General features: G+C 46.4%; 1 protein-coding gene across 1 annotated transcript in view; it reads left to right on the top strand.

Moving 5' to 3' along the window:
- The window catches only part of CASD1 (CAS1 domain containing 1), a 72,321-nt gene that overhangs the window by 843 nt on the left and 48,231 nt on the right, over positions 1-23,247 (top strand). The gene's annotated exons all lie outside the window — the stretch shown is intronic.

Raw genomic sequence — 23,247 nt, 5'->3', positions numbered from 1 at the left:
AGTACGTGAAAAGGGAGGTAAGGTTTTGGGGGTACGGAGCATGCCCATGAGCCCAAGCTGATACTAGAGTGGCCCCTTTTATTTTTTTCACTGGTTTCCTCCTTGCTTATTTGCAAGGACTTGGCTGCCCCATGCACCTGTCACTGGTCCAGGTATGTTTGCGAATCAGGAGGGATGGGGTTTTTGGTCAAAAAAACTCACAATTCCCTCCCTCCTAGCTAATGTGCGCAGTTGATGTATTTGATGATTGAGGCATGCTGTTACATTTTGCGTGTGAGTAGCCCAAGGTAATACCAGAGTGGCCACTTTAATTTTTTTCACTGGCTTCCTCCATGTTGATACATTCTCAATCATGCAACATGCTACTGTTTCATGTCCACATTCTGTGAAGTTGTTCCCCAGAGTCAAATCACACAAGTTCACTCAAAGTCCATTACTAAACATATTCAGTACAAATACATGCTGTTTCAATTTTTATTTGTAGCTAACGGGAAGATATTAGTCTCACTATTGTTACAACAGAACATTTCATGTCCACTGTAAAAGTAAGTACACCTCTACCCCGATATAACGCTGTCCTTGGGAGCCAAAAAATCTTACTGCATTATAGGTGAAACTGTGTTATATCGAATTTGTTTGATCCGCCGGAGCGTGCAGCCCCTCCCCCCCTGGAGTGCTGCTTTACCGCGTTATATCCGACTTCATGTTATATCGGGTCGCGTTATATCAGGGTAGAGGTGTATCTAGTAAATCACTTCCAATTCCTCAGGCATGTTCTTTCATATCTCATCACAGAAGGGGTCAATTATTAACAATTCCTTTTTTTCCATCAAGGCTATCTGTGAGTGTAAATATATTTACAAATTATACTGGTAATGTGATTATTTAAAATTTTTTATAATTTATCAAAAATCATTATGCAATTAACATATTATCGTTTGTAATGTCTCAGTAACACGTGAGAAAAGCATATTGTGAAATAATTGATCAATTCATTACAGAATGTATTCTTCCAAGTTACATTAACAACGTAACTTGACAGTAGCATTTTATTTTTTAACATTCACATTCCACTTTCCTTTGCATGCACTGAACTCACTGAAAACTGGCAACACGGGAAATTATATCACTGTTACCATAGTTGTTACAAATCTCTTATTTAATACCACATTTATTGCCCATAATCCAGAAGTACAATACAAAACATCTTACAGCAAGAACCCAATGACCTGGTGTGTGGTAAGGAAGCAATAATGTATCATTTTGAAGTAATTCACTCTGTATTTATTAAAAAAAAAATTAGAAATGCAATTATAGTTTCCAATGAAGCAAACCATGAAATGTACATTATACTGTATTTCCCAATTTTATTACATGTATTAGAGTATTCCTCCACATCAAACATAGCATTGTGTTTGCTGTTTCACACTGTGTTTAACTCACTGAATGAAATTGTGCTTTGCTCATGCTATGTATGAAAGTGTGTTAGCATTTACCTCCACTTTCATTTGTGACGCTCTGCCTGAGAGAATGACAGTGGAAACTACTGATGAGATGGCTTGTACTTGTTGACAGTCAACAAAGTTATTAATGCATTAATAATTCTGGCACATCAAGAACATAATGAATTTAATATAGACAAACATGCAAGGGATCCTTAGTGTTACAAATCAGATATGTAAGAGAGTCCTGTAAAAACAAAAAGATTTGTAATCAATGTGCTCTGTCTTACTTAATGTAAAAACTGACTAAGCTGTTTGCATACTTGTGTTTAATTAACTGTATGGCAAAACTAATGTGGCCCTCATTTAGTCAAGTATTGTATGTCCGATATGCACCTCCAAATACATTTCAGTAAATGTTTGGCAGCAGTAAATACACTGAAATGTTGCAATTTCAGGTTTACGTTGATATTTCAAGGGTATTTGGACTTAAATATGTTGTGCCACATAGTCACGTGATTGTTTACTTATTGAATCAATGTATACTTTCATGTACCATCACAGTAAGTAGCCTACCTTTCCACCTGCTTTCTCAGTCACACAGCTCAAATATACATCAATAACCTACAACATATGATGAAAGAAAAGGCACAATTTCAATAATATTTGATTAATCAGTCCTGTTAACAAATACATGTTTAGTGGTACTTAAATGTACCTCATCACTTATCCAGTTTCTCAGTTTCAGGCAATGAAATGAAGAGCCATACAATTTTATGTTTCTCACTTTGGCCTGCAGTCTCTCTGTGTGTTTGCCGGTCATTACAATTTTGACTACTACATGCGTGGTAATATAGTTTCCTTTTTCTCTATTTTACTACTGTGAATGCAGCCACTTTGTACATGAAAACCTTTAACATAGTTCCATTTATGAAGTATGTTAATCTGTTTAAGAAAAATGCAGTAACCAGTTACCTTTCAGAATCCATTGCTTGTCTTCCTCCTCCTCCATAAGCATGTCATCAAAATTGTCATCAGCATCACTTGTATCATTGTTTGAAACAGGCAAAGAATCCTGTGGCACCTTATAGACTAACAGACGTTTTGGAGCATGAGCTTTCGTGGGTGAATACCCACTTCGTCGGATGCAAGTAGTGGAAATTTCCAGGGGCAGGTATATATATGCAAGCAAGAAGCAAGCTAGAGATAACGAGGTTAGTTCAATCAGGGAGGATGAGGCTCTGTTCTAGCAGTTGAGGTGTGAAAACCAAGGGAGGAGAAACTGGTTCTGTAGTTGGCAAGCCATTCATAGTCTTTGTTTAATCCTGAGCTGACGGTGTCAAATTTGCAGATGAACTGAAGCTCAGAAGTTTCTCTTTGAAGTCTGGTCCTGAAGTTTTTTTTTTTTTGCTGCAGAATGGCCACCTTAAGATCTGCTATTGTGTGGCCAGGGAGGTTGAAGTGTTCTCCTACAGGTTTTTGAATATTGCCATTCCTAATATCTGATTTGTTTCACTGTGCTATCGTGAGATACAGTGCCATCCACTTTTCTAATCTCTTCTGTGGGTGTTTCTGGTTCAGTGTCACCAACTGCCATTTCAGTTCCCATTTTTCCCTCTGATGTGCTTTCAGCAGCTAATGTTGGTGGCTCTTTAAATGTTTTTAAGTGTACGATACTGTACACGGTTCCTAACCATTTCCCCAAGATGGTTTGTAATTTTACTCTCTTACAAAATTAGGACTGTTGAGGGTATGGGCCCTGATAGCTAGGTTCCAGTACTCCTCCTTTTCTTGTTCTCTTTCTAGCGTTAGGTAACAGAACAGAGTCCCCAACATCGAATGTTATTTCCCCATATTTAGAATTCTTTCTTTTAGCATAATGTCTTTGTTGTTTTTCTTGTGCTTTAGAAATGTTACTTAGGGCCAGTGTAATGTCAGCATCATGTCTCGATTTCATATTTATGCTGAACTCTTCTCAGAAATCTTCCCCGAATGTATTCATATCTGGGATCTTTGCAAACAAATGGAGAAAGGGTTGTATTTGTAAAATGAAGACACACTGAATGCCATGTGTACATGAAAGCTGCTGGTAATAACATACACTTACCGTGTAATTCTCTGAGACTTCTTCTGGAAACACTGGGTCAGCACAAAACATTAGTCAAAAGGGTGAAATTTTTGTTGTTGCGTGTACTTTAGTTCACAAAGAAAACAAAATGAGATCAAGTAATTGATCCCATTTACTCCCATTGTCATCAACCATCTTCTGCAATGCTCTGTAACAAATGCTCATTGTTTTTTTGCTTTTTTTTAAAAAAGAAAGTCACACGTGCGGTCTTAACTGAAACAGATCATACATAATCAAAAAGGTGTTATACATAATGAAAAAGACTTTCCATGTAACACATTGCTTTTGAAGATTTTTTTGTGAGTTTCATCTTCTTGCATAGCACACTCTACTTGCCATTAGTACTGTAATATTCCCACCCATTCACTTACCTTTTTATGGATTTATTAGCGTTTTCAGCCAAGCCATTGGTTTGTGGGTAGTATGGGCTGGTGAAGCTACGTTCTATTCTCAGTCTTTCACAGATATACAGGTTAAACTGAAAGTAAATAAGTTACACCATAAACTTACATATAGACTTGTGTTAAGGAATGTTCCTTTGGGTATTTGCCACTACTTTTATGTGTAATTAGCAACAGGAATAGCCCATCTTTTAATATTTTGTTTTGGAAACAAGTAGTTGTGTGTTTCTTTGTTAGTATGAAGATACCGAAAAATAATTTTATAGCAACACTGATGGTGACCAACAGCAGTTTATAAAAAAACAAATGAATAATTAATATAATATTTAATAACATGGAAAAAGTAGTTAAGGACATTGAGGTCAGTGGTAATTGGGACAAAATACAACATGGTTTTACAAAAGGTAGATCGAGCCAAACCAACCTGATCTTCTTTGAGAAGGTAACAGATTTTTTAGACAAAGGAAATGCAGTGGACCTAATTTACTTCGATTTCAGTAAGGCATTTGATACGGTTCCACATGGGGCGTTATTAGTTAAATTGGAAAAGATGGGGATCAATATGAAAATTGAAAGGTAGATAAGGAACTGGTTAAAGGGGAGACTACAGTGGGTCATACTGAAAGGTGAACTGTCAGGCTAGAAGGAAGTTACTAGTGGAGTTCCTCAGGGATCAGTTTTGGGACCAGTCTTATTTAATCTTTTTATTACTGACCTTGGCACAAAAAGTGGGAATGTGCTAATAAAATTTGCGGATGACACAAAGCTGGGAGGTATTGCTAACACAGAGAAGGACCAGGATGTCATACAGGAAGATCTGGATGACCTTGTGAACTGGAGTAATAGTAATAGGATGAAATTTAATAGTGAAAAGTGCAAGGTCATGCATGTAGGGATTAATAACAAGAATTTTGGTTATAAATTGGGGACACATCGGTTGGAAGTAACAGAAGAGGAGAAGGACCTCGGAGTATTGGCTGATCACAGGATGACTATGAGCCGCCAATGTGATATGGTAATTAAAAAAGCTAATGCGGTCTTGGGATGCATTAGGCGAGGTATTTCCAGTAAAGATAAGGAGGTGTTAGGACCGTTATACAAGGCACTGGTGAGACCTCATCTGGAATACTGTGTGCAGTTCTGGTCTCCCATGTTTAAGAAGGATGAATTCAAACTGGAACAGGTACAGAGAAGGGCTACTAGAATGATCCGAGGAATGGAAAACCTGTCTTATGAAAGGAAACTCAAAGAGCTTGGCTTGTTTAGCCTAACCAAAAGAAGGCTGAGGGGAGATATGATTGCTCTTTACAAATATATCAGAGGGATAAATGTCGGAGGGAGGAATAGGAATTATTTAATCTTAGTACCAATGTGGACACAAGAACAAATGGATATAAACTGGACACTAGGAAGTTAAGACTTGAAATTAGACTAAGGTTTCTAACCATTAGAGGAGTGAAGTTCTGGAATAGCCTTCCAAGGGGAGTAGTGGGGGCAAAAGACATATCTGGCTTCAAGACAAAGCTTATGGAAGGGGTGGTATGATGGGATAGCCTAATTTTGGCAATTAATTGATCTTTGATTATCAGCAGGTAAGTATGCCCAGTGGTATGTGATGGGATGTTAGATGGGTTGGGATCTGAGTTACTACAGAGAATACTTTCCTGGGTGCTGGCTGGTGAGTCTTGCTCACACGCTCAGTGTTTAACTGATCACCATATTTGGGGTCGGGAAGGAATTTTCCTCCAGGGCAGATTGGCAGAGGTCCTGGAGGTTTTTCGCCTTCCTCTGCAGCGTGGGGCACGGGTCACTTGCTGGAGGATTCTCTGCACCTTGAGGGCCTTAAACCACAATTTGAGGACTTCAATAACTCAGACATAGGTTAGGGGTTTGTTACAGGAGTGGGTGAGTGAGATTCTGTGGCCTGCATTGTGCAGGAGGTCAGATTAGATGATCATAATGGTCACTTCTGATCTTAAAGTCTGAGTCTAAATACCTATCTCATAGAACTGGAAGGGACCTTGAGTCCAGTCCCCTGCCTTCACTAGCAGGACCAAGTACTGTCCCTGGGTGGTGTGGCACTGGGCGTAGGGAGTCAGAGGGGTGCTGGGCAGGGGGGTAGTATGGTGCAGCATGGGCCCGCCCCCAAGGGGAAGAAGCACGATGGCAGCGCAGGGCCGGGCTGGCCAGTGTGTGTCTGGCAGCTCCCGGTTTGTAAACAGTGCCCTTATACTGGGCTGGGTGGAGCGGGGCAGTCCCTGCTGTGCCATGACCCATCTCCCATTGCCCCTGGCCAGCCCCTCGCTCTGAGGGTTCTGCTCCCCTGCCCCATGTCCCCATTTCCAGCATGGGGGCCCACAAATATGTTTAGCACCGGGCCCACAAAAGGTTAATCCGGCTCTTTTTGCAGTGCAGGCTCTGGGATGGAGTTGGGGTGCAGGAGGGTTGCAGGCTGTGGGGAGTTTGAGTGAGGGGTGCAGGCTCTGACCTGGGGCAGGGGATTGGGGTACAGGAGGGGTGCAGACATGTGGGCTCTGGGAGGGAGTTATCAGCTTAGCACGTTATAGAAGAGAGAGGAGCTTCAGTGATTTCATATAGACATAGAGACTGATAGAAGACTCTTTTACATATTTAGAATGTGAGAGGCAGAGTTTGAGGGAGGGAGTGTCTGTACAATATTTCACAGCATTCAGCCTCCTGGCTGGAGCAGTAACGTAGCCCACAGCACTTGTATAAGCTAGAGAGGCGCTGTGGTGTCTAAGCATTGACAGTCTAGGAATTGGGCTGCCTGTGCCTTTAAGAACCCAGCCCCAGGAACCTGCCCTCTGCTCCAGGGCTGACATGCAGCGTCCTGTGAGGAGAACAAAAAAAGCCTCTGCACCCCCCACATCCCTAGATTTGCGAGCACAGCAGGTGGCTCATCCCACGGGGTCACTGTTCCCCACTCTCCCCCTCCCTAAACGGGGGTTTGTCCCCCCACAGGGTCTGGCAGCATCCCCCCCACCCCCGGGCTTAATCCCGGCTACCACCCCCCACCCCCGATTTTTCCCCTTCAGTCCCTCTTCTGACGCTACCTACAGTAGCTTGATCCCCCTGGCCAGTAAATTTCTGCCCCTGCTCAGACCCTGACAGCCCCTCCCCGCTGCGATTTGCCCCCCTTAATCCTTTTAAACCCCTCCAAAGAGGAGGCAGCAAATCATAAGTAGAAGTAAGGGCAGAGAGAGGGCAGTGACAACAGCGAAGGTTACTGGGCATGCTCAGTTCAGGTGAGCATGCTCAGTGCACCCGAAGTAGGGAATTGGGAGAGAGAGCTATTTGTGCCGTTACACTGGCACCGCTTTGAGGGATGGGGACGGGGGTGGCTCCTAAACTTCACCATAGTTGAGCATCATCTTCCTACTCTCCCTCCTCCCCTTCCCTTCCCCCCCCCCCCCCCCCGGTTACTTGTTATCGGAGCCGAGCTGTTCACACGGACTGTTAGGGACACCTAATAGGGCAGCACACGACGGGGACACCTTTGGCCCAGGGAGGGGCTGGCAGGAGGTAATTGAAATTCGCTGGTGTGTTTAGTCAGGTCCCTGCCCTGAGGACCTGGCAGTCTAGGATGCTCCAGTGCAAACAGTTAAGAGGCGGGGGAGTGAAAATAGACAGCCCTGGCTGAGCCAGTACTGGGAGGCTTGGGAAGGAGGGGAACAAGTTTTGGAGGACAGGGAATGAATCCGAACTCCCATGGATGCTATTTAAAATGGAGGATGGCACCAGCCCCTGGCTTTGTTCTGATTGGACTACACAGTCAACAGAAATGTGCCTTGGTCTCAACCACTTTGCACATTTCTTCTCCCCCTCTTACAAAACCTGCATAGGTTGCTAGGGTTGCAAGGGATTTACAGTTACGTGTGGTGGTGGTCACCTCTAGGCCACTGGTTGGGACCCAAAGTCAACAACTTTGTGTAAGCACACACGTTGTACTGCTTTAACTATACTAGTATAGTTTAAGTGGTACAGTCCCCCTTCCAGTGGATGCAGTTGTACATCAGTAAAAATACAGTACTTATACCAATATTGTTTGTTCCCTTACTGGAAGGGGAATACCCTATACTGTATAACTACTTTCAGACCTGTATATGTGCATCCACAATATCAGTATAATTATTTTGGCTTGGAAAAAAATCAGGTCCTTGATTGAAATAGTAATAATGGTGTAAAATGTTAATTGTTTGATATATGCCCTTGTTCCATGTGAACAATTGACCTAAACCCAAAAATCACTGTCACAAATGCCCTGTTTGATTAAAGCAAATAAGATACTAGTGTCACTGTGTCTCCATGGGTCACAATTGAGAATACCAAATTCAGGACAAGCTGCTGGAAAAAGGGCAGATGCTCCAAAAATGGTGGTAATTCTTCCACGAGATATACCAATCCAGCAACAAAAGTAAACTTCTGTCTCACTACACTGGCTAACAAGAAGTCAGAAATGCAGCCTCCTTTGGTATTCCAGTCATGGATTCAACACCCAGACACCTAGACTTAATGATGAGTGGTTCTTTAAAACCAATTTAATCAAACAAAAGGGTTCTTCTGATCCCAAAGGACCAGCCGCGTACCCAGGTCAATATATAACTCAGATATTTACCCAATAATCATACTGTTGCCAATCCTTTAGTATCTAGTATCTAAAGGTTTATTTATAAAACAAGAGAGGTGAGAGTTAAAATTGGTTAATGGAATCAAATACATTCAATAAATGCAAAGTTCTTGGATCAGGCTTGTAGCAGTGATGAAATAAACTGCTGGCTTGTCTCTGGTTGCTTCCAAATCATTGGAAGGTCCTCAGTCCCTTGGTTAGAATGCTCCCATTAGTACAAATCCATAGTCCAGAGGTTTGAGGAGGACAAAATGGAGATGTTTCCAGGGCCTTTTATAGCTTCTGCCAAGTGAAAGGGAACCCATTGTTCTACTTTGTGGACAATTACAGGTAACAATATGGTGTTTGGAGTCAGATAGGCAAGTCACATGTCCATGCATGCTTCGCTTAGTCAAGGCTATTACCCATACTCTAGTCATAACATTAACGTGAAAGTCCATCAGGTGGATGGACGTCTTCCGTGGTGCATTGTGAGTTCAGTGTTCCTTGATGGGTCATTTAACTTGAATAGTCTCTTCAAGATGTGCAGTCTAAATACCTTGTGGGTGTTACCACAGGAACAAACATTTGAAATAGATACATAATTAATATTAATAACTTCAGATACAAAAATAATACATGCATACAAATAGCACAATCATATTCAGCAAATCATAATCTTTCCATAGACACTTACTTGACATACTTTGTACAAGATTTGTTGCAATTATATAACAGTGGTAGCAACAATGATCTACATGGTCGTATTTTAATCAGATAACATCACAACTAGATAGGTAGATTTTTTATTTTTTTTAGTGGAAGAGCCAAGGGATGAGAGAGTACAAACATAGGTCAGTTTCTTTATCATTTGAAATGACCCATTTTAAGGTTGAGATATTTTGGTAGGACAATACAGAGAAACTTGCACTGGTGCCTGTTCAGTGGATAATTAGAACATTTCAGTTCCAGTGTTGCAAATCCAGCATATTCCATAAACAGCAATGAAAAATTTAAAGGGATCTCATCACCTATTTCTAGTTTACACACACAATCCTGCTGCACAGTCCTGTGGGTAAAGTAGGAACTTTATCCACAGTACAGCGCAGTAGGCCTTGTCTACAGTAGGAAAATTGGACATGTGAAAATTGAACTCAGTGCACAGTTAGCTAAGAATGGTAAAAGTGCTTGTGTCCTATTATGCTACCACTTTCACTCTTGTACTGCCAATGAAACTATTCTAACGGTGTAGTACACATCCACATTTTTCCATATAGGCTCAGTCTGTTTCAGAGATATCAAGGAATGTAATGAATACCCCTGTGTGGGTAGAGGCGGGGTAGGGATAGGGTATGGGGAGGGTGTCTGTGTATAAATCAAAACCAGCAAAATGTCTGCTGTTTTCCAAAGTTGATGAATAATCACTGTGTTGGGTTGGATCACAGAAACCCCCTTGGGGCTGTCAATTGATGTGCCAAGACTACTTCTGCCCCTGCTTTCCCTGCCCGCTTGGGACTCCAGCGCCCTGTCTTGAGCCAGACACACCAGTCTGCTCCAACACAGACCCAGGGTCTGAACCACATGCCCCAAAGCTGCAGACTTAACTGAAAGCCACTTAAGAAGTGTTCCTGCCTTTAACACTCAGATGCTCAACTCCCAATGGGGCCCAAATAAATCTGTTTTACCCTTAAAGCTTATACAGGGTAAACTAATAAATTGTTCACCCTCTATAACAATGATAGAGGGATATGCACAGCTGTTTCCCCCCCCCCCCAGGTATTAATACATACTCTGGGTTAATTAATAAGTAAAAGTGATTTTATTAAATACAGAAAGTAAGATTTAAGTGATTCCAAGTAATAGCAGACAGAACAAAGTGAATTACCAAGTAAAATAAAATAAAACCTGCAAGTCTATGCCTAATACAGTAGTAAAACTAAATACAGATAAAATCTCACCCTCAGAGATGTTTCAATAAGTTTTTCAGAGATTGGATCCCTTCCTAGTCTGGGAACAATCCTTTCCCCAGGTACAGCCCTTGTTCCAGCTCAGGTGGTAGATAGGGGATTTCTCTTGATGGCCACGCCCTTTGTTCTCTTCCACCCACTTATATATCTTTTGCATAAGGCAAGAATCCTTTGTCCCTCTCTGGGTTCCCACCCCTCCTTCTAAATGGAAAAACACCAGGTTAAAGATGGATTCCAGTTCAGGTGACATAACATGTTACTGTAAGACTTCATTACACACTTGCCAGCACACACGTATACAGGAAGACTTACAAGTAAAACAGAGCCATCTATAGACAATTGTCCTGGTTAATGGGAGCCATAAAGATTCCAAACCACCATTAATGGCCCACACTTTGCATAACTACAGTAGGACCTCAGAGTTATGTTTCATATTTCTAGTTTCAGATACAAGAGTGATACATTTATACAAATAGGATGACCACACTCAGTAGATTATAAGCGTTGTAATGATACCTTACAAGAGACCTTTTGCATGAAGCATATTCCAGTTACATTATATTCACACTCATTAGCATATTTTTATAAAATCATATAGAGTGCAGCGTCACAATCACTCTTCGCTAATTTCTCAAGTTTTCACATAAAGTGAAATTGAAACTGTCTGAGGAAGAGAAAACGCTGTCACAGGATTGGATATGAGTTTGTTAGATAACACCAAGCACTGTTGATCATATAAAACCTTAAAAGGTTAAGAAGATTGCATGTGTTTTTTGAGAGAAATCAGAAGATTGTGCATTAATAATTTTGCCACAGCCAAAAAAAGTGTTTTATTCCTCTTCTATGCTACTTAAAAAAACCCAAACTTTTAAATTAATTATGTACTTAAAAGAGTATAGGACTAAATCAGGGGTGGGCAAACTTTTGGCCGGAGGGCCGCATCGGGTTTCGTAAATTGTATGGAGGGCCGGTTAGGGGAGGGGGTCGTGGCCCAGCCCCCACCTCCTATATGCCCCCCCCGGACTCCCACTGCCCCATCCAACCTCTCCTCTCTTTCCTGATGGCCTCCCCTGGGGACCCCTGCCCCATCCAACCCCCCCCCCTCCTTCCTGACTGCCCCCCAGGACTTCTGCCCCCATTCAACCCCCTGTTTCCCCCCTGACCACCATCCACACTCCCGCCCCCTGACCACCACCCCGAACTCCCCTGCCCTCTATCCAACTCCCCTGCCCCCTTACTGCGCTGCCTGGAGCACTGGTGGCTGGTGGCACTACAGCCGCGCCTCCCGGATGGAGCCAGGCCACGCTGCCGCCGCCACACAGCACAAAGCACCGGGTCAGGCCAGGCTCTGCAGCTGCGCTGCCCCAGGAGCTCACAGCCCCGCCTCCTAGAGCATTGCGCTGGCAGCAGAGTGAGCGAGCTGAGGCTGCGGGGGAGGGAGAACAGCAGGGGAGGGGCCAGGGCTAGCCTCCTGGGCCAGGAGCTTGGGGGCCAGGCAGGACAGTTCCGCAGGCCGGATGTGGCCCGCGGGCCATAGTTTGCCCACCCCTGGACTAGATTGTCAGCTCGGGGCTTGGCTACACTTACAAATTTGCAGCGCTGCAGCAGGGTGTGAAAACACACCCTCTCCAGCGCTGCAAATTGCGGCGCTGCAAAGCGCCAGTGTGGTCAAAGCCCCTGTACGTTATTCCCCACAGGGAGGTGGAGTACGGACAGTGCTGGGAGAGCTCTCTCCCAGCGCTGGCGCTTTGACTACACTTAGCGCTTCAAAGCGCTGCCGCGGCAGCGCTTTGAAGCGCTAAGTGTAGCCACAGCCTCAGACTTTTTGTATGTTGAGGCTTGTTTCCTAAACAAGTAATGGTCATTACCTGATCCTTTAGATAAGGGACAAAAACCTTTATGATTTGCTTAGTCAAATATGCAGTGCTACACCTGGAGACAATTAGTCAATAACATACTTTTTCCCTGTGGTGGTAAAGACTAGTATTGTGGACTGTTCAAACAGGGAGCATTAGAGCGGAAAGGCAATAGCCAGTCACTAGAAAAGCATATGAAAAAGTGAGCAATCCTAAAAATGGGTAAAGACATATGAAGATGGGGGAAATTATAATGTATAATGATCACTACTACTAAACAATATCATGTTCAGGGGAATGGAGGTTAGTATAATTTTAGTGTTTTTTGACTAGTAATTGGATACTATGTAATTCGTTGGTGGCTAACCTGTCCTTTCATCCATGTCCCTTAGTCCAGTGGCTCTCAATCTTTCCAGACTACTGTACCCCTTTCAGGAGTCTGATTTGTCTTGTGTACCCCAAGTTTCACCCCACTTAAACACTATTTGTTTGCAAAATCAGACATATATAAGTATCACAGCACACTATTACTAAAAAATTGCTTACTTTCTCAGGTTTACCATAGAATTATAAAATATATCAATTGGAATATAAATATTGTACTTACATTTAAGTGTATAGTATATAGAGCAATATAAAAAGCCATTGTCTGTATGAAATTTTAGTTTGTACTGACTTTGCTAGTGCTTTTTGTGCAACCTGTTGTAAAACTAGACAAATGTCTAGATAGTTGATGTAACCCCTAGAAGACTTCTGTGTACCACCACGGATATGCGTACCCTTGGTTAAGAACCACTGCCTTAGTCTGCAGAAACATGTGACTACTCACGTGAGTAAAGCATTTGTGTAAATGTTTGCTTTAGCTTTTATTGCCTCAATGGTCTTTTTCTGCTTTTGACTGAGGAGATGTTATACTTGCTAAATGTTTTTTATTAGATTTTGTTTTCTATTGAAACATGGTAAAATAGCTCTTATTGCATGTTTGGAAGAAAAGTTAGTAGGAGAATGATGGGAAATTGTAGGTTTTATTGGCTAATTTTGGCCCTAATCCTGCAACTGCACATGGGAGTAATTTTACAGATGTAAGGGCTTGTCTACATTGGCACTTTACAGCACTGCAACTTTCTTGCTCAGGGGTGTGAAAAAACATACCTCTGAGCGCTGCAAGTTTCAGCGCTGTAAAGTGCCAGTGTAGACAGTGCACCAGCGCTGGGAGCTGCACTACACTCCTTGTGGAGCTCTATGCCGCAACTACACAAGCTGCGGCAGCACTTTAACATAGCCAGTGAAGACGTGCCCTAAGTAATCCTATTAAATTCAGTGGGACTATCCACTAGTGTAAAAATGATCATGTAAGTGCAGGACTGTGGCCTGTACATGAAGGCAAGGGAAGCTTTCCTGCTTATAAAGAGACAAACTAAAATTTGATACAGCTTTCAAATTAACTGCTAATGATGAGAGATGTGGATACACAGAACTTAGTTATAAGTTTTGATATAGAAACTATCTTTATGCAAAATTGTATGAAAACTAGCTTTAACCTATCTATACATTCTCCAGAGTATTCACTTGCCTAATTGTTTAGAAAATGTCACAAATCTTAGCATTAGTATTGTGTATTTTGTCGTCTTAGTAATATATATGTCAAAGCTATGGTGTTGAAATCCTATTGGGGATAGGTTTTTATTTATAATTTTGCATTTTTTCTTTATTAAATGGATCACCAAATATTCTGCAGTTAAGTACTACTTAAAGTTATTTTACATTTAACAAAATATTTATCACTATTGTAATTCATATATCTGAAAATAAGGAAGATGCTTTGTTCATTCAGATTCAGAGTTTGTTTATTATGAGATTGTGTTGTTTTTGTCATTGGATGGAGACTGTTATTCCATGAATTCAGTAGAACGATATATAGAGGGAATAACTAACAAAATAGAATTAAATTATGTTCTCTATCAATTACTACAGTATGCATGCTCATGACATTTCATGAATATTAAACTTAATTTATTTTTGCTATTTCAAATAAAATATGAGGGGAACAAAGAATAATAACGTCCTACGTTTTAGGTATACTGGGGCACTTTTTAGGGTTCTTCTCATCACATAAAAGGAATTGTTCTCAATAATGGTCAGAGATAGGGTAGTTGTTTTTTTTAAAGAAAGTTTCATGGCTCGTTTGTTTTGTTAGTCAAGTGATTCATCCGTCTTCTGTTGTTGCTCGCTAATGCCTATATTGACTTTTCTTGGAGACACAATTTATGGTTGTCTGACTCTGCTTATTTTATCTCCTCATTTTGATCCATGTTCTTTCCTTTTCTACCCTATTCATACCCTTTCCTTCACTAATATGTCACTTTTTGCTTCTTCATTTGTCACTCTCCCCTCCTCCCCCACTTCAAACTCTCCCATCTCTCCAAAAGATCTCCTATTGTTACATGTTAACAGAAGTTCTTATGTCTAATGATAGAAAATAGACATCAGATGTTGGGAACACTTCTAGTGATCCTGTGGAACATTCTGTCTTGCTGACCTAAGGAGCTAAAACATTCAAACCCAGTTGTTGGTAGTGTATGTTGAAGGTGTAATCCCATGGTCTGAAATTATCCCTGTGTTAAAAGGATAATTATTTGTATGTATGTACTCTTGGGATTGATGAATATTAAATATTTGAGATTCATCCTATTGGTGATGCATGGTAAGTGTATGAGAGCGGAGATTGTTATAGTTGCACATAATAATAGTGGAGTCTCAGCTTTGTTATAGTTAAGTCTCAGGGCAGGTCTACACTTAAAAAGCTGCAGCTGTGCTGCTGTAGTGCTTTAGTGAAGACTCTACTATGCCAGTGGGAGACCTTCTCTTGTTGGCATAGTTAATCCACCTCTGCCAGAGGCGACAGCTGTGTCAACAGGAGGAGCTCTCCTGCCAACACAGCACTGTCTACAGTGGGGATTATGTCAATATAACTAGGTCACTCGGGTGTGGATTTTTCACACCCCTGAGTAATGTAATGACACCAATGTAAGTTTGTAGTGTAGACCTGGCCTCAGAATTGCCTACTGTTTTAAAGACTACTTTCAGTGCTTTATAGGTAGGTCTACTCTGCAGTCAGAAGGTGTGATCGTAGCATGTATAGACATAGGCGACCTAGTCATGATCTAGTTTACTCACTAAAAATAGCAGTAGTCTAGCCATTCAAGTCTAATTCCACCTGGGACCCTGGGTGTGTACTCAGGGGGATAACCCATGCTGCTGCTTGTGCTGTTGTGGCTACACTGCTGTTCTTCTTCGAGTGATTGCTCCTATGCATTCCAGTTAGGTGTGTGCATGCCGCGTGCACGTTCGTCGGAAGATTTTTACCCTAGCAACACTCGGTGGGTCGGCTGGGCGCCCCCTGGAGTGGCGCCACTATGGCGCAGGATATATACCCCTGCCGACCCATCCGCTCCTCAGTTCCTTCTTACCGCCTGTGTCGGTCGTTGGAACAGTGGAGCGCGGCTTAGCTGACCTCCACTTCCCTAGCTACTCGTAGTTTCTCTCGTTAAGTAAATAGTTCAGATGTTTCTAGTTGTAGTTAACTTTATTGTTTGTAGTATAGTATAGTGTATTTATTTATTTCACAGGGGTTCGGGGTTTATCCCCTTCCCCTCACCCGGTGCCGGGTCCGATGCCCGGTCCACAGGGTTTTATAATGCTCGGCCGGCCACAAGCCGATGCCGACAAGAGATCCTCTCCTAAGTGCCTCGAGGAATCCCACCTCACAGATAAGTGCCGCATTTGTGAGGCCTTTAATCCGATAACAAAGGGGAGCGGGACTTTCGTCTCAAACAGCTCCTGAGGGAGGCAGCTCTTGCTCCTCCGCTCTCGGCGCCGAGCGCTGGTTAATCTTCAAGGAGCGCTCCCTCGGAACCGGATTGCCGGTACCGCCAAGGCCTCTCGGCACCGGCCGTCGCTGGCTCCGCCGTCCACTCGGCATGGATCCCTCTCCTGGAGGAGGAAGAGGCACAATATCCTTGCTGCGTCCGAGCCGCCTGCTCCGCAGCCGAGCGCTATGCTCAGTCGGATCACCCGGCACCGATGTCTGCCGCGGCACCGACAATATCCGCACCATTAACTCCGGCCAGGCAAGAGCCGTTGAGTCCGGTGCTGGAAAGCTCCCCGGTACGGACCGTGGTCGAGCTGGCTATGAAGCTGCGTCCGAGCCGCCTGCTCCGCAGCCGAGCGCTATGCTCAGTCGGATCGCCCGGCACCGATGTCTGCCGCGGCACCGACAATATCCGCACCATTAACTCCGGCCAGGCAAGAGCTGTCGAGTCCGGTGCTGGACAGCTCCCCGGTTCGGACCGTGGTCGAGCTGGCTATGAAGCTGCGTCTGAGCCGCCTGCTCCGCAGCCGAGCGCTATGCTCAGTCGGATCGCCCGGCACCGATGTCTGCCGCGGCACCGACAATATCCGCACCATTAACTCCGGCCAGGCAAGAGCTGTCGAGTCCGGTGCTGGACAGCTCCCCGGTACGAACCGTGGTCACGCTCGCTATGACGCTGCGTCCGAGCCGCCTGCTCCGCAGCCCGAGCGCTCTACTACGTCGCACTGCTCGCCACCGGTACCTGCTGCGGCACCGACAGTATCAGCATCGTAGACTCCGGCCACGCAAGAGCCGTCGAGTCCAGCACCTGAACGCTCTCCGGTGCGAACTGTGGTCGAGCTCACTATTCCCTCCACGCCGGAAACATTTCCACAGCGAGGGAGTTGATGGCAAGGGCAGAGCCTGCGCTGGTTTAACCCCCGGCACCGCCGGTGAGGGTTATATTGTCTATCGGCGAGCCTGTCTTGCTCACGCCACCCTGCATCGGCACCGCAGAGTGGCACCGCTCACGATCGCGGTCCCGCAGACGTTCTCGGTCCCGTCACCGATCGAGGTCCCGACGCCGCTCACAGTCTCGGCACTGTTCTCCATTTCGGTACCAGTAGTGCTCACGGCACCGGTCGGCGTCCCGTTCGCCGGCCCGGTACACTCAGCACCTATCCAGCTCCCGGCACCGCCCTAGGCACCGGGACTCCCGTAGCCACTCCTGAACATCGAGCCTCGCGCTCTCGGTCGACCGCCCAGCACAGCTCCGGTGGCAGGTCCCGTTCTCGGTACCGGTATGTCTCCCAGTACCGATCCCCGGTGCCGCGTCAAGCGAGGTCGGTTAGCGAGGGAGACTCTACCAAGGGCTTTTCAGCTCCTCCAGGGCCATCCAGCCACGCATCAGTGTTGCCTCGTGCGGACACTTCATATGCGCAGTACTCTGTTTTCCGATGTGCCCTCCAGAGTCTTCCAGGAGCCCTATCAGTGGTCATTCTAGTCACTTGGGCGTACTACCACGCCAGAGGCGTACCGGTGGTCCCGTCTCGCTCCGTTCCGTCGGAGCTCTGGGTGCCAGAGGAGACAATTAGCCGTCCCCCTCCGAACGGTACAGAGCAGGGCCCGGTTCAGCCACCGGGCTCCCAGATCCCACCGGTTCAGGAGGTCGTCCAGGAGCACGAGCCCACACAGGACCCGCTTGTACCTGGCCTTTCTTCTTCCTCCTCCCCAGATGAGGCGGGGGCAGGAACATACTCCTCGGGCCCTCTTCTGATCGAAATGCAAGTACATGGTATCCTCCAGGGGGTACGAGTACCTATATGTACATCTCCCCCCCCGCTCCATTGTCGTCCAGTCCCTCAATGGGACGGAACGCCATGGCCAGCAGGCACCAGCCCCTAAATCCAAGGAGGCTAGCCTAATGGTCTTACTGGGCCATAAGATGTACTCGGTGGGAGCCCTGCAACTTTGTGTAGCAAACTAGCAAGCCCTGCTTAGCCGCTACTATGGGTGGCGGTGGGCAAATTTACAGAGTCGGTTCTTCAGAACTCCCGTCAAGAGTTCGATGCCCTCCTGGAACAAAGGAAGTCGCTAGCGAGAGCTTCCCTCCAGGCCTCGTTGGATGCAGCTGACTCCGCTGCCACGACTCTGGCCTCAGGTGTTGCCACGAGGCATATTTCATGGCTCCAGTTATCGAGCCTTCCCTCGCAGCTGCTGCACACTATACAGGACTTGCCCTTCAATGGCAAAGGCCTGTTCTCTGAAAAAACTGGCCCTAGGCTGCAAAGCCTAAAGGGCAACAGGGTCACTTTCCGCTCTCTCTCGGCATGCACACGCCGGTGCTTCAGCGCCGACCCTTCCGTCCCCAGCCTCACCGCTCTTACCCTGCGCCTAGACAAAGCCAGGACTTTGCCAGCAGGCGTCGCTTACGCAGTCGTAGGCATCAATCAGGACCCCAAAGGAGTAGGGACCCCTCTCGTGAGCGATTCCTCTTGTAAGAGGTGCTGACGCTCCTCTTCATCGGAGCTATACAGGAGGTACCTAAGGACGAAACCTAATCCCTTAGGCGAAGGGAGGTCTCAGGCCTATCCTAGATCTGTGGGACTCAACAAGTTCACGATGCAGATAAGTTCCGCATGGTACCCATGGGGACCGTCATCCCATCCTTGGATCCCGGAGACTGGTATGCCGCCCTCGATATGAAAGGCGCGTATTTTCACGTCGCCATTTCTCTTCCACAGAGAAGGTACCCCCGGTTTCAGGCCTACCGTCGTTTCCATAGGGACCACCAGGCCCAAGTTACCAGTCATGTGGGCATCGACACGGACCTATTCCTGTGTCTAGGCCTGATGATCAATAGAAAAATCCACTCTGATTCCCACACAGGGAATAGAATTCATTGGGGCCATCCTGGACTCCAGTCTCGCCAGAGCCTGCTTACCTCAGCCTCGGTTGCAGGCGATGGTAACAATTGTACACGGTCTACGGACCTTCCCGACAACTTTGGCTCGCACTTGCCTAGGTTTCCTGAGTCACATGGCTGTCTGCACGTTTGTTTCCAAACATGCCAGGCTTCGCTTCTGTCCACTTCAATTGTGGCTCACCTTGGTGTACCACCCGGGCAGAGATGGCATTCTCATGGTCTTCTCGTTCCCCCTGAGCATCCTAGGCTCCCTCGACCGGGAGTCAGCGCCCTCCCTGGTGTATCCAGGGATGCTGTTCCATTCACTCCTCGGGGTCCCTCATGACAGACACCCCATCTCTCGGCTGGGTGCTCACCTGGGTCAGTTTCGCACTCACAGCCTTCGGTCGGCTCAAGAGCTGGCCTTACACATCAGTGTCCGAGAGCTGAGAGCAGTCTGCCTTGTATACCAGGCGTTTCAGCTGGCGGATCGCCTCAGCAGATCCTTCCTGTCTCACAAGTGGTCGTTTCCTCCGGACATTATCCATTCCGTTTTTCGGAAGTGGGACTTTCCCCACATAGCCCTCTTCGCTCTCGCGAGAACGAAAAGAGAGAGAAGTCTCCTCATTCCAAGGCCTCTCCCCGGGCTCGATCTTGGAGGTGTTTCTGATGCCATGGATGAGCCATCGGCTGTACGCTTTCCACCATTCCCGCTGGTCCACAGGGTCCTGCTAAAACTCCGCAGGGACAGAGCGCACCTGATCATGATCGCTCCAGCGTAACCCAGGCAGCACTGGTACACCAGGTTGCTACCCCTGTCAGTAGCCAACCCTATTTCCCTGCCTCTTTGCCCAGACCTCATAATGCGGGATCACGGCAAGCTTCACCACCCAGACTTGTAATCCCTGCACCTCACAGCATGGCTGCTGCGTGGCTAAACCGATCCCAGTTGCATTGTTCTGCCTCGGCTCTACAGGATTCTCCTGGGTGGTAGGAAATCTTCCACTCGGTTAACGTATCTGGCAGAGTGGAAGCGTTTCTCCTGCTGCTACGAAACGCACAATGTTTCTCCCGCCGAGGTCCTGATCCAGTCCGTCTTGGACTACCTCTGGTCTGTCAAACAGCAGCACCTGACGCGGTCCTCATTAAGGGTACCCTTGGCAGCCATCTCTCCCTTCCACCCAGCGGAGAGTGGACACTCCGTATTCTTACACCTTGTGGTTTTTAGGTTCCTCAAGGTCTTGGGGCGTTATACCCCCCCCCAGTTGGCCCCTGCCAAAACCTGGGTCTTCAACCTGGTTCTAACCAGTTTATGATTGCCCCATTCGAGCCACTGACAACATGCTCACTGACATACCTGTCCTGGAAGACAGTTTTTCCTTGTAGCCTTTCCATCGGTCAGACGAGTCTCCGAGCTTCAGGCTCTCACGATGGACCCACGGTATACCGTGTTTCTCAAGGACAAGGGCAGTTGTGACCACGTCCGGCCTTCCTCCCTAAAGGTGGTGTTAGCCTCTCATATCAACCAGGATATCTTCCTTCCGGTCTTCTTTCCGAAGCCACACTCATCGCAAGGAGAGCAACAATTGCCCTCCCTTGACGTCCGTAGGGCATCCGCAATCTATATTGAGCGGACAAAGCCCTTCCGTAACGCCCCCAAATCTTCGTCGTACTGGCATACCGGACGAAGGGCATACCTGTCTCCTCCTAGAGGATTTCATCTTCAATGACGTCGTGCATCCGCACCACCTGTGTTTTGGCCCATGATCCATAGAGCCACCTTACGGCACATTCCACCAGGGCTCAGGCTTCTCTGCTGCCTTCCTGGCTCACATACCCTTTCAGGGGATGTGTCGTTCAACTACCTGGTCCTCAGTCCACACCTTTGCCTCATTGGCCCAAGAGTCCAGAGATGATGCAGCCTTTGGCTCAGCAGTTTTGCATTCTGCAACATCTAACTCCGACCCCACCGCCTACGTAAGGCTTGGGAATCACCTAACTGGAATGCACAGGAGCAATCACTCGAAGAAGAAAAGACGGTTACTCACCGTTGTAACTGTTGTTCTTCGAGATGTGTTGCTCCTATCCATTCCAGACCCACCCTCCTTCCCCACTGTCGGAGTAGCCGGCAAGAAGGAACTGAGGAGCGGATGGGTCGGCAGGGGCATATATCCTGCGCCATAGCGGCGCCACTCCAGGGGGCGCCCAGCCGACCCACCGAGTGTTGCTAGGGTAAAAATCTTCCGACGAACGTGCACGCGGCACGCACACACCTAACTGGAATGGATAGGAGCAACACATCTCGAAGAACAACAATTACAACGGTGAGTAACCGTCTTTTCTTAACCCTGGTCTACACTATGAGTTTAGGTCGAATTTAGCAGCGTTAGATCGATTTAACCCTGCACTCATCCACATGATGAAGCCATTTTTGTCGACTTAAAGGGCTCTTAAAATCAATTTCTGTACTCCTCCCCGACAAGGGAATTAGTGCTGAAATCAACCCTGCTGGGTCGAATTTGGGGTAGTGTGGACGCAATTCGATGGTATTGGCCTCCGGGAGCCATCCCAGAGTGCTCCACTGTGACTGCTCTGGACAGCACTCTCAGCTCAGATGTACTGGCCAGGTAGACAGGAAAAGCCCTGCGAACTTTTGAATTTCATTTCCTGTTTGGCCAGCATAGCGAATCGATCAGCACAGGAGACCATGCAGAGCTCATCAGCACAGGTGACCATGGAGTCCCAGAATCGCAAAAGAGCTCCAGCATGGACTGAACGGGAGGTACGAGATCTGATCGCTGTATGGGGAGACGAATCTGTGCTATCCGAACTCGGTTCCAAAAGACGAAATGCCAGAATATTTGAAAAAATCTCCAAGGGCATGAAGGACAGAGGTTATAACAGGGACCCGCAGCAGTGCCATGTGAAACTTAAGGAGCTCAGGCAAGCCTACAAAAGAACCAGAGCCCCAGACATGCCGCTTCTATGATGAGCTGAATTCCATTCTACGGGGTGCCCCTACAACAACCCGACCCCTGTGCTTCCGTCCTCCTCTACCCCTCATAACCTTGGCAGTTATCCCCCCATTTGTGTGACAAATTAATAAAGAATGCATGAATTTGAAACAACAATGACTTTATTGCCTCTGCAAGCGGAGATCAAAGGAGGGAGGGGAGGGCAGGGCAGTTTGCTTACAGGGAAGGTAGAGTGAACCAGCGGGGCGGGTTTTCATCAAGGAGAAACAAACAGAACTTTCACACGGTAGCCTGGCCAGTCACTAAACTGGTTTTCAAAGCTTCTCTGATGCGCAGTGCACCCTGCTGTCCTCTTCTAACCACCATGTAATCAACGGCCAGGCGATTTGCGTCAACCTTCCACCCCACCATAAACGTCTCCCCCTTACTCTCACAGATATTGTGGAGCACACAGCAAGCAGTAATAATGATGGGAATATTGGTTTTGCTGAGGTCTAACTGAGTCAGTAAACTGCGCCAACGAGCTTTTAAAGGTCCAAAGGCACATTCTACCACCATTCTGCACTTGCTCAGCCTATAGTTGAACTGCTCCTTACTACTGTTCAGGCTTCATGAAGCATGGGAGCAAGGGGTAGGTTGGGGTAGGTGCGACCGCGTGGTGCTGCCAACTGGGAGAGCAGCCTGAGGCAGAAGCCTCCCGCTGGCATGATATTCCAGGCAGGACTGAATCTCCATTAGAGAAAACTTAAGAGAATGACCTGGAGTCATTCCCATTTTTGTCCATGCACCCCCCGACTGACCTCACTGAGGCCAGCCAGGAGCACCCATGTCTGCCCAGGTGCCCTCGACCAACCTACCTGAGGTCGGCCAGGAGCACCCATGGGACTACGACGACGGCTAGCAGTCATATTGCACCATCTGCCATCTGTAAGGCAAGGCAAGGGGATGCTACTGTGTAGCACTGCAGTACCACATCTCCCAGCAGCACCCAGGAGACATACCGTGACAGTGAGCTGAGCGGGCTCCATGCTTGCTGTGGTATGTCGTCTGCACAGGTAACCCAGGAAAAAAGGTGAGAAACAATTTTTTGCCGTTG

Source organism: Mauremys mutica, chromosome 2, assembly GCF_020497125.1.
Source record: "Mauremys mutica isolate MM-2020 ecotype Southern chromosome 2, ASM2049712v1, whole genome shotgun sequence".
NCBI classification, from domain to species: Eukaryota; Metazoa; Chordata; order Testudines; family Geoemydidae; genus Mauremys; species Mauremys mutica.
Note: the sequence above shows the minus strand (reverse complement) of the source record. Positions and strands in the feature narration are given on the sequence as shown.